Here is an 8842-nt window from a genome sequence, read left to right on the forward strand (position 1 = left end):
TATTTACTTAGAAGCATTCAGAATGTCAACAAAACAGCTGCAACTTTTTTGTTTTTTGCAATTAGAGTGGTATTCAGTTAACAGAACAATTATTTCGTATAAGCTGCATCAGAGACAACTGAAGATGAAAAGCTACCATCCCCATATATAACTAATTTGTGCTGTGCACAAACAAGAACCTGCTTAAAATTTCCATGCCAATTTACAACCCCCATATTGTACCAGGCAAGGCTAGTGGCTATTGAAAATACCACCAGGACAGGACTATCTAAAGACACATTCGGTAGTGTGTTAACTATACAAAAAAAGACACTGTACAGTTTAAAAACAAATCTTACACAGCCTTACATTTCAATTTTTTTCTTTAAAAGGAGTGAGCTGTGTACAGGGGAGTTAAATGCTTTATAGACAAGAAAAAAAACTGCACTAGAACCAATTTATTCATCATCATCTTCTTCTTCATCTTCCTCCACCTCTTCCTCCTCATCATCTTCCTCATCTTCTTCCTCTTCCTTCTTTTTCTTGCTTTTTTCAGCCTTGACAACTCCCTTTTTGGCAGCATCAGGCTTTCCTTTAGCTCAGTATGCAGCAATATCCTTTTCATATTTCTCCTTCAGCTTAGCAGCCTTCTTTTCATAAGGCTGCTTGTCATCTGCAGCAGTGTTATTCCACATCTCTCCCAGCTTCTTTGCAATGTCACCAATGGATAGGCCAGGATGCTCTCCTTTGATTTTTGGGAAATACTCAGAACAAAACAAGAAAAAGGCCGAAGGAGGCCTCTTGGGTGCATTGGGATCCTTGAATTTCTTTTTTGTTTCCCCTTTAGGAGGAATATAAGTTTTCATTTCTCTCTCATAACGAGCCTTGTCCACCTTTGCCATGTCTTCAAATTTTCCTTTCTCCTTAGCAGACATGGTCTTCCACCTCTCTGAGCACTTCTTAGAAAACTCTGAGAAGTTGACTGAAGCATCTGGGTGCTTCTTCTTTTGTTCCTCCCAGCAAGTTTGCACAAAGAAAGCAAACGATGACATTTTGCCTCTCGGCTTCTTAGGATCTCCTTTGCCCAGGTTTAATTACTTTCCCTCAGCGAGCACACAGTCACCCAGTGCCCGGCCGGCTCACACTTGCCCCGGCGCTGTCTCTATGGAGCTCAATGTACTGCAATGGCTGTGAGAGCGGGAGCCAGACGCGTTACTATATCTTTTTAAAAACAATACGATGGTTGTAGATTTCTCAAGTAAGGCTTCTTGAAAGAGTCAGGATATATAGATTTTTCTAGATTTATTAAATAAGGCTTCTTGAAGAGTTGTCAAAACTCAATTCTAAATTATTAAAAAGGCAAACCAAAAAGGAGAAAACTAGCTGCTCCAAAATTGTAAAGGCTCAAAGATGGAATCATCACTTTAAGAAGTGAATTTTTAAAATTAGCCTTTTAGAGATACAATAGTCAATACATCCCTAATACCACCATAAAATAGACTGTCATACCGTGAACTTTCACAGACTACATTCTGAACTGTCACTATCATTAACAGAAAGAATGGGGGGGGGGGGGTAAGTAAAAATATGAGTTTTTATATAATGACATTAAATAAGCAGCACAATGAAACATAAATTCCTGAACTGAAAAGGGGGGAGGAAAGGAACCCTCTATATATTTAAACATAGCTACTTAAATTTGTGCTTTCTTGAGTTTATCCCACCACCACTTAGCCCATCACTACCACAGTCCTTCTCCAAATCCAAAACACACACACACACACACACACACACACACAGTTTAAAAAATACAAAGCATATCATTATGTGTCAAAAAATAAATTTCACAAAAGCTTCATGATTTATCAAAAGCAAAAGACAACCCACTGCTAAGCTATGAGCTACTAATACCAATTCAGACCTAATACATACACTGAAATTTGAATAAAATCAGTCATTGATCTGGTATCTCCAATTTTTTTCTAACAAATCTAATATTATAAACTCTGCAAACAAACTATAAAAAATAAATGAGCATGAAAAATCATGGATGAAACTTAAATTACTGTTAATATAAGAATGTTTAAAAAATCTGTCCATTTTAAAATAAAAGTACTTTGCCATATAAACTGTTAAAATAAATAGTTTTTACAAAACTGTTTTTCCCACCACAAAAGTCCTTTTTGAAAGCAAAAATGCAATACTATCCAGTACTTTGGAATTTCCTGCTATTTATGAAACAGCTTAGACAAAATGCCTTTTTATTAAGTTGCAAAGAGATCCATGAAAACTCCAAAGAAACTGCTCTGACAAGTTCCAATAAGGAACGTCATTTGAGCAATTTGCTCATACGCTAAACAGCACTAGTCAAACTACCTTCTGGGCTTTGGTTTTAATCAAGCTTGTTAGTTAAGCTGGAGCTGACATCTTTTACATGACTCACCTAAATAAAATCTATATTAAATTAAGGATCCAAAAGATTGTCATTTACCTACTACCATCCAGTAGATTACAATGTTCTATGCATCATATTAAATTTTACACACACACACACGTACACCTATCTGCAGAAATATATATACATAGATTAATGGTTGTATCTCCAAGCCACTTTTCGAATATCTACCATAACCTCTAACTGCAGATACCATATGGTATAATTACTACACTGTGATATAGTTCAATATACTTGACACTCAGTCAATATTCTTTCCCCAAGACATTCTGATTATTTCCTAAATTTTTGTTTTCACCCTAAGTAATAAAATATTCTTGGATCGGTAACAGCAAACTGGCTGTTATCCGCAATGTAAGTTTCTCATTTTAAGATATAAAAATTTAAATAAACTCTATAACATCTGCCTCCTATATGCTATTAGAACGGCAACTCACCTTTCACTAATCCCTCACACTTTTTGAAAAATTTTATTTTCAGTTACAAGCGACATTCAATATTATATTAGTTTCGGGGGTCAGCGTAGTGGTTACACATTTATATAACTTACAAAGTGATCCCCCTGATACTTCCCACCTGACACCATAGAGAGTTATTAAAATATTATTGACTATATTCCTTATGCTGTACTTTATATCCTCGTGACTATTTTGTAACTGCCAATTTGTACTTCTTAATCCCCTTACCTTTTTCACCCAGCCTCCCAACTCCCCTCCCATCTGGTAACTATCAAAATGTTCTCTATTTATGTTTGTTTCTGTTTTGTTTGTTCATGTATTTTAATCTTTCAATTCCACATATGTTAAATCATACAGTATTTGTCCTTCTCTGTCTGACTTACTTCACTGAGCATAACATCCTCTGAGCATAACACCCTCTATATCCATCCATATTGTTGCAAATGGTAAGATTCCATTTTTTATGGCTGAGTAATATTCCATTGTATATATATATATAGCACATCTTTATCCAATGGTATATCAAAGGACACTTAAATTGCTTCATATCTTGGCTATTACAATTAATGCTGCAATTGAACACAAGGGTGTACATATCTTTGGATAAATACTCAGAAGTGGGATAGTGGGATTTCTGGGTCATATGGTAGTTCAACTTTTAATTATTTGAAGAACCTCCATACTGTTTTTCATAATGACTACACCAATTTGCAATCTCACCAACAGAGTACAATGGTTCCCTTTTCTCTACATCCTCACCAACACTTACTGTTTACTAATTTATTGATGATAGCCATTTTGACAGTTGTAAAATATCTCATTGTGGTTTTAATTTGCATTTCTCTAATTAGTAATGCTGAATATCTTTTATGTCTATTGGCCATCTGTAAGTCCTCTTTGGAGAAATGTCTATCCGGGTGTCTTCTTCCCACTTTTTAATCGTATTGTGTGTTTTTCACCTTATACTTTCTTATTTCACAAAATTGAATTCAGCAGAATTCACCTAATAGTTACATTAAAGTGAGGGGGGGAGGGAGAAATCAATTTGATTCTATTTCTAGTTATTTTGGCCAATTATTTTGTGCTATCTTAAGAAGGACATCAGATCAATGCACTAACTAAATGTTTTCCTGACACCCAACAGATCTAAATACGTTACACCACTATTCATTGAATAAGCCTAACAATTATCATCCCTATTTCTATTCATATTTAGTGTAGTCCACGGTACACCAAACATCATCCCTAACCTACACTCAGCTTTCCTGTGTACCGCTATGGAAAGAATATAAATACTGTTATTCTTACCAAAGTCCCTTCCAAAGATACAGATTCACAATGTGACATTCTTTTTACTTCTTTCCAAAATTACTCAAGAGCAAATACAATATATTTTTTCTTTGTGAGTACAATTGATAATCAAGTTTACACGTGCATCCAAAAGTTTGAAACCCAATTTGCAAATACAACCCACATAAATACTGGCTCTAAGGTATATAAAATCTAGACCCAAATACTGATATTTCAACCAAAACCTAGCTGCTTCCTACGAGAATAAATAGTGGGCTTTTTTATTCCTACATATTCCTATAGCACTAACTAAACCTAAACACAGACAACTTTGTTAGCAAAGGGAACACTGATAACTGCATAAAAATAAATACATGTTTTGTTAAATGTCTGATGACACCTATAATTATATGAACCAATTGAAACTCCACACTTCAACAGCAATGGCAATTTTAAAGATGCCCAAGGCACATTAAATCAATCGGGCAAATTTCACACCTCTTGGTGCTGCCACAAAACCAAAATTATTGAGCTGGATGTAAGTCTGACCTGATAAGGCAATTCTTAAATCTTTCTTCCATCCAAAATAGCTATAGTAGTATAATACTATCAAAAATGAGTCCCACATATGTAATACTTTCAACAATATTTTTTTTAATGAATCCCTTCTTTAAAAAGCCAAAAGACAAATAAAAACATGCACATCCATTTAGTAAAAGTAGAGGTAAGTAGAATATCACAGTAGAATGTCTGAAAATTAGTCTGATACCTGAAAAATCAGGTTTTTGAAACTTGCCAGCAGTCCCACAATGCATTGGCCCTGTGCCATCATGGCCTGGTGCCAGCCTAATGTGGAGCCAAGCTAAAAATAGCAGCCAAGCAGCAGAATACATAGGTCCTTGTGACCTCAGCTTTATTTCCCTAAATCAAGGGAGGTTGGAGGGGAGGAGACAATTACAGGGAAAGAAAGGAGTGGAGTACATTCTCATCGTTGGTACTTCCTACCTCTTCCAATTTCTTGCCTTTTTCCCTATCACTCCCTCCTACTTCTCTCTCCTCCTACTCCATTCCCCCATTCCAAAAAAGGAAGGGAGAGAATAAGGGTAGTAAGGGAAGGAGGAAAGGAAGGAGGGAGGGAGACAAGGAAGGAGGGGAGAAGCTGAAGCTCTGAGGCTACTCCATCTCCTGACTTCAAGTCTCACTTGATTCCACCATCATCACAAAGCAGACATTGGTCACTTCAGTCCTCAGCTTTACTGCAGGTCTGGAGAAAGTATAGAAAGTATAAGACAAAAGTTACACAGGTGATAATTGGGGGAGGGAAGGAAGAGAAAACTAGTAATGTTGGCAAGAGTACAAAATCTTAAGTGCTAAGAAAGCTTAAAGAATGCTAAAGAAACAGGACATTTTAAAAAGTCCTTACTCAAATACAACAATCAATTATAAACTTCTGTTACCTGAATTTTAAATGTTTATTTTATGACAAATACTTATAAAATTCATGACCACCATCTTTGTAGAAATGAGTTCATATAAAGCAGTAGCAGGATGCAAAGGTTCCACAATAACAAATTCAGTATGCTACCTTTGGACTTCTGCAGGCCTTTACCCAGACCAATAGCAACACTAGAAGAGACTCCAGGCTCTGCCCTTTACACTGAAATTATAAAATATCTATACTTCACATATAAAAAAGCTGGTCACTGTCAGCAAATATTTAACAGGTACACTTCTAAACTGTACTGGTGTAATTAAATTAAGTACAAAAATTTAAACCTTGTTTCTGTAGACTTACTCTACATGCTATCTTTTTAATCATATTTTCTGTATAATACCTTCCAACATTATGGATCTGACATCAATTAACAATGAAAAATGCTTTAAGTAAACAGAGTGTTACATAAGCCAGGATCAGGCAAGGAGTCACCTGAATTTTAAGCACAATAATTCACTAAATGAGCTTCCAATTTATGTGATCAGCTTATTCAGTTAGTAAGAGTTTCAATGTACTGGCAGGTTCTATTACATCCTTCCAATTAACATCTTCCCAATAAACTCTCTCTTTTAAAGAATTTAAATCATCTTACCAGCAATAATTAATAGTATAATGTTTAATCATAACATTTAAAAAGGTGCTTAAATGAGATAGATATATTTCTTTAATATACTTTGAAAAATTGCCTTCACTGCATATATACCACAATTAGATCTAGCCTACATGTCATTCCTCATTTAAAAGTTTAGAATGTCTGATAGAAGATGACAAAATCACCCCACACAACCTTCCTCCAAAGCTGAAACTCACTCATAAAAGGAATTTATAATGCAGGTTTTCAAGTCAAATTTTAAAAATACACCTTAAAAATCATAGCTATGAATACAAGTTAAAATTCTGGCCACAGTGAAAGACACTCTAGAACAGGGGTGGGCAAACTTTTTGACTCGAGGGCCACAATGGGTTCTTAAACTGGACCGGAGGGCCGGAACAAAAGCATGGATGGAGTGTTTGTGTGAATTAATATAAATTCAAAGTAAACATCATTACATAAAAGGGTACGGTCTTTTTTTTTTTTAGTTTTATTCATTTCAAACAGGCCGGATCCGGCCCGCGGGCCGTAGTTTGCCCACGGCTGCTCTAGAAAGTAGCAAGAGACTATAAACCTAGAGATGAACCTTCTTTAGGTTTATCTTATTTAATGACTAGAGGCCCAGTGCATGAATTTGTGCACGGGTGGGGTCTGGCCGGCCCGGCCCCAATAGGGGTGGATCGGGGCAGGGCCTTTCAGAAGGAGGCAGCTGCTGGAGGTTAGCCAGCTGGCCTGCCCCTGATCAGGGCTGGGCTGGCTGGGGGAAGGGGCTGTGGGCAATTGACTGAGGGGACCAGCCCCCGATTGGGGTGGAGGGGACCAATTGGAGGCGGGGCTGGCCATGGGGAGGGGATGTGGGCAGGTCGGCCCCACCCCCAATTGGTGTGGGGGTGGGGCAATCAGGGGCAGAGCTGGCTGGGGGGAGGGGTCACGGGTGGATAGGGGTGGTGGGGGCTGATCAGGAGGGGTGGGGCCAGCCATGGGGAGGGGCTATGGGCAGTGGGCCAACTGGCCCCGCCCCCAAATGGGGTAGGGGAGGCTGATGGGGGACCAGTGGCCTGGGGGAGGGGCCATGGGTGGTTGGCTGGTCGGCCCTGCCCCTGATCGGAGTGGGGGGCCGATCAGGGGCGGAGCTGGCTGGTGGGAGGGGCCGCAGGCCCATGGGGTGGTGGGGGCCCATCGGGGGTGGGGCCTGCCGGGGGGTGGGGCCACAGGCGGTTGATGGGCTGGCCCTGCCCCCTATTGGGGTAGGGGGCAGGCAATTAGGGGCAGGGCCAATGGAGGGGAGGGGCTGCGGGCCAATTGGGGTGGTGGGGGCCCATCGGGGGTGGGGTTGGCCAGCCAGCCTCACCCCCAGATCGGGCCAGTTCGCTGGCCACAGTGGGCATCATAGTGACCAGTCATTCCGGGGTTATGGTTGCTGGCTTTTTATATATGTAGATGATGCATCACAGGTAGTACTAGCTAGACAGTAGAAGTACCAGTCAGACAGGCTGTTTCTAGCTCCATAATTTACCAGCCTGTGTGACCTTGAACAAAAGTTACTAGCACTTTTTTTCCTATGCTTCTGTTTCCTCATCAGTTAACATGAGAATAAAAGTGCTTCATAGGGCCCGACTGCGGTGGCTCAGTGGTTGGGCATCATCCTGTGCACCAAGAGGTTACTGGTTTGATTCCTGGTCAGGGCACATGCCCAGGCTGTGAACTCGATCCCCATTAGGGGGCGTGCATGAGGTAGCAGATCCATGATTCTCTCTCATCATGGATGTTTCTCTCTCTCTCTCTCTCTCTCTTCCTCGCTGATAATCAATAAAAACATTTTTTAAAAAGTGCTTCATACCTCTGTTAAGAAATATAAAGTGCTGCGCTAGCCAGTTTGGCCTCAGTGGATAGAGCAACGGCCTGTGGACCAAAGGGCCCCGGGTTCAATTCTGGTCAAGGGAATGGCCCCGGGTTCGATTCCGGTCAAGGGAATGTATCTTCGTTGTAGGCTCCCTGACAGGTCTCATTGAGGAGGCAACCAATCAATGTGTTTCTCTCACATCAATGTTTCTGTCTTTCCCTCCCTCTTTCACTACCCTAAAAATCAATGGAAAAATATCCTCAGGTAAGAATTAACAACAAAAATAAAAAATAAATAAATAAAACATTTTAAATTATTTTAAAAGAAAAGAAATATACTCAAGAATAAGACAGTATGCCCTAGTCAATTTGGCTCAGGGGATAGAGTGTGGGCCTGCAGACTGAAGGGTCCTGGTTTGATTCCGGCCAAGGGCACATGCCCAGGTTGCAGGCTCAATCCCTAGTAGAGGACATGCAGGAGGCAGCCAATCAATGATTCTTTCTCATCACTGATATTTCTATCTCTCTCTCCCTCTCCCTTCCTCTCTAAAATCAATAAAAATGTATATTTAAAAAAAAGAAAAGAAATATAAAGTACTTGGAACAGTATCTGGCAATGGTTAAGTATAATGGAAGTGTTAACTGCTATTAGTATTAGTAATAAAACTAGAGGCCTGGTGCATGGATTCATGCACCAGTGGGGTCCCTCGGCCTGGCCTGCGCCCTCTCGC

General features: G+C 39.7%; 1 pseudogene; it reads right to left on the reverse strand.

Moving 5' to 3' along the window:
• Nucleotides 1–422: 422 nt before the first annotated feature.
• On the reverse strand, nt 423–1070 carry LOC102426848 (annotated as a pseudogene).
• Between the last annotated feature and the right edge of the window lie 7772 nt (nt 1071–8842).

The sequence above is a fragment of the Myotis lucifugus genome, unplaced genomic scaffold (assembly GCF_000147115.1).
Source record: "Myotis lucifugus unplaced genomic scaffold, Myoluc2.0 scaffold_0, whole genome shotgun sequence".
NCBI lineage: Eukaryota > Metazoa > Chordata > Mammalia > Chiroptera > Vespertilionidae > Myotis > Myotis lucifugus.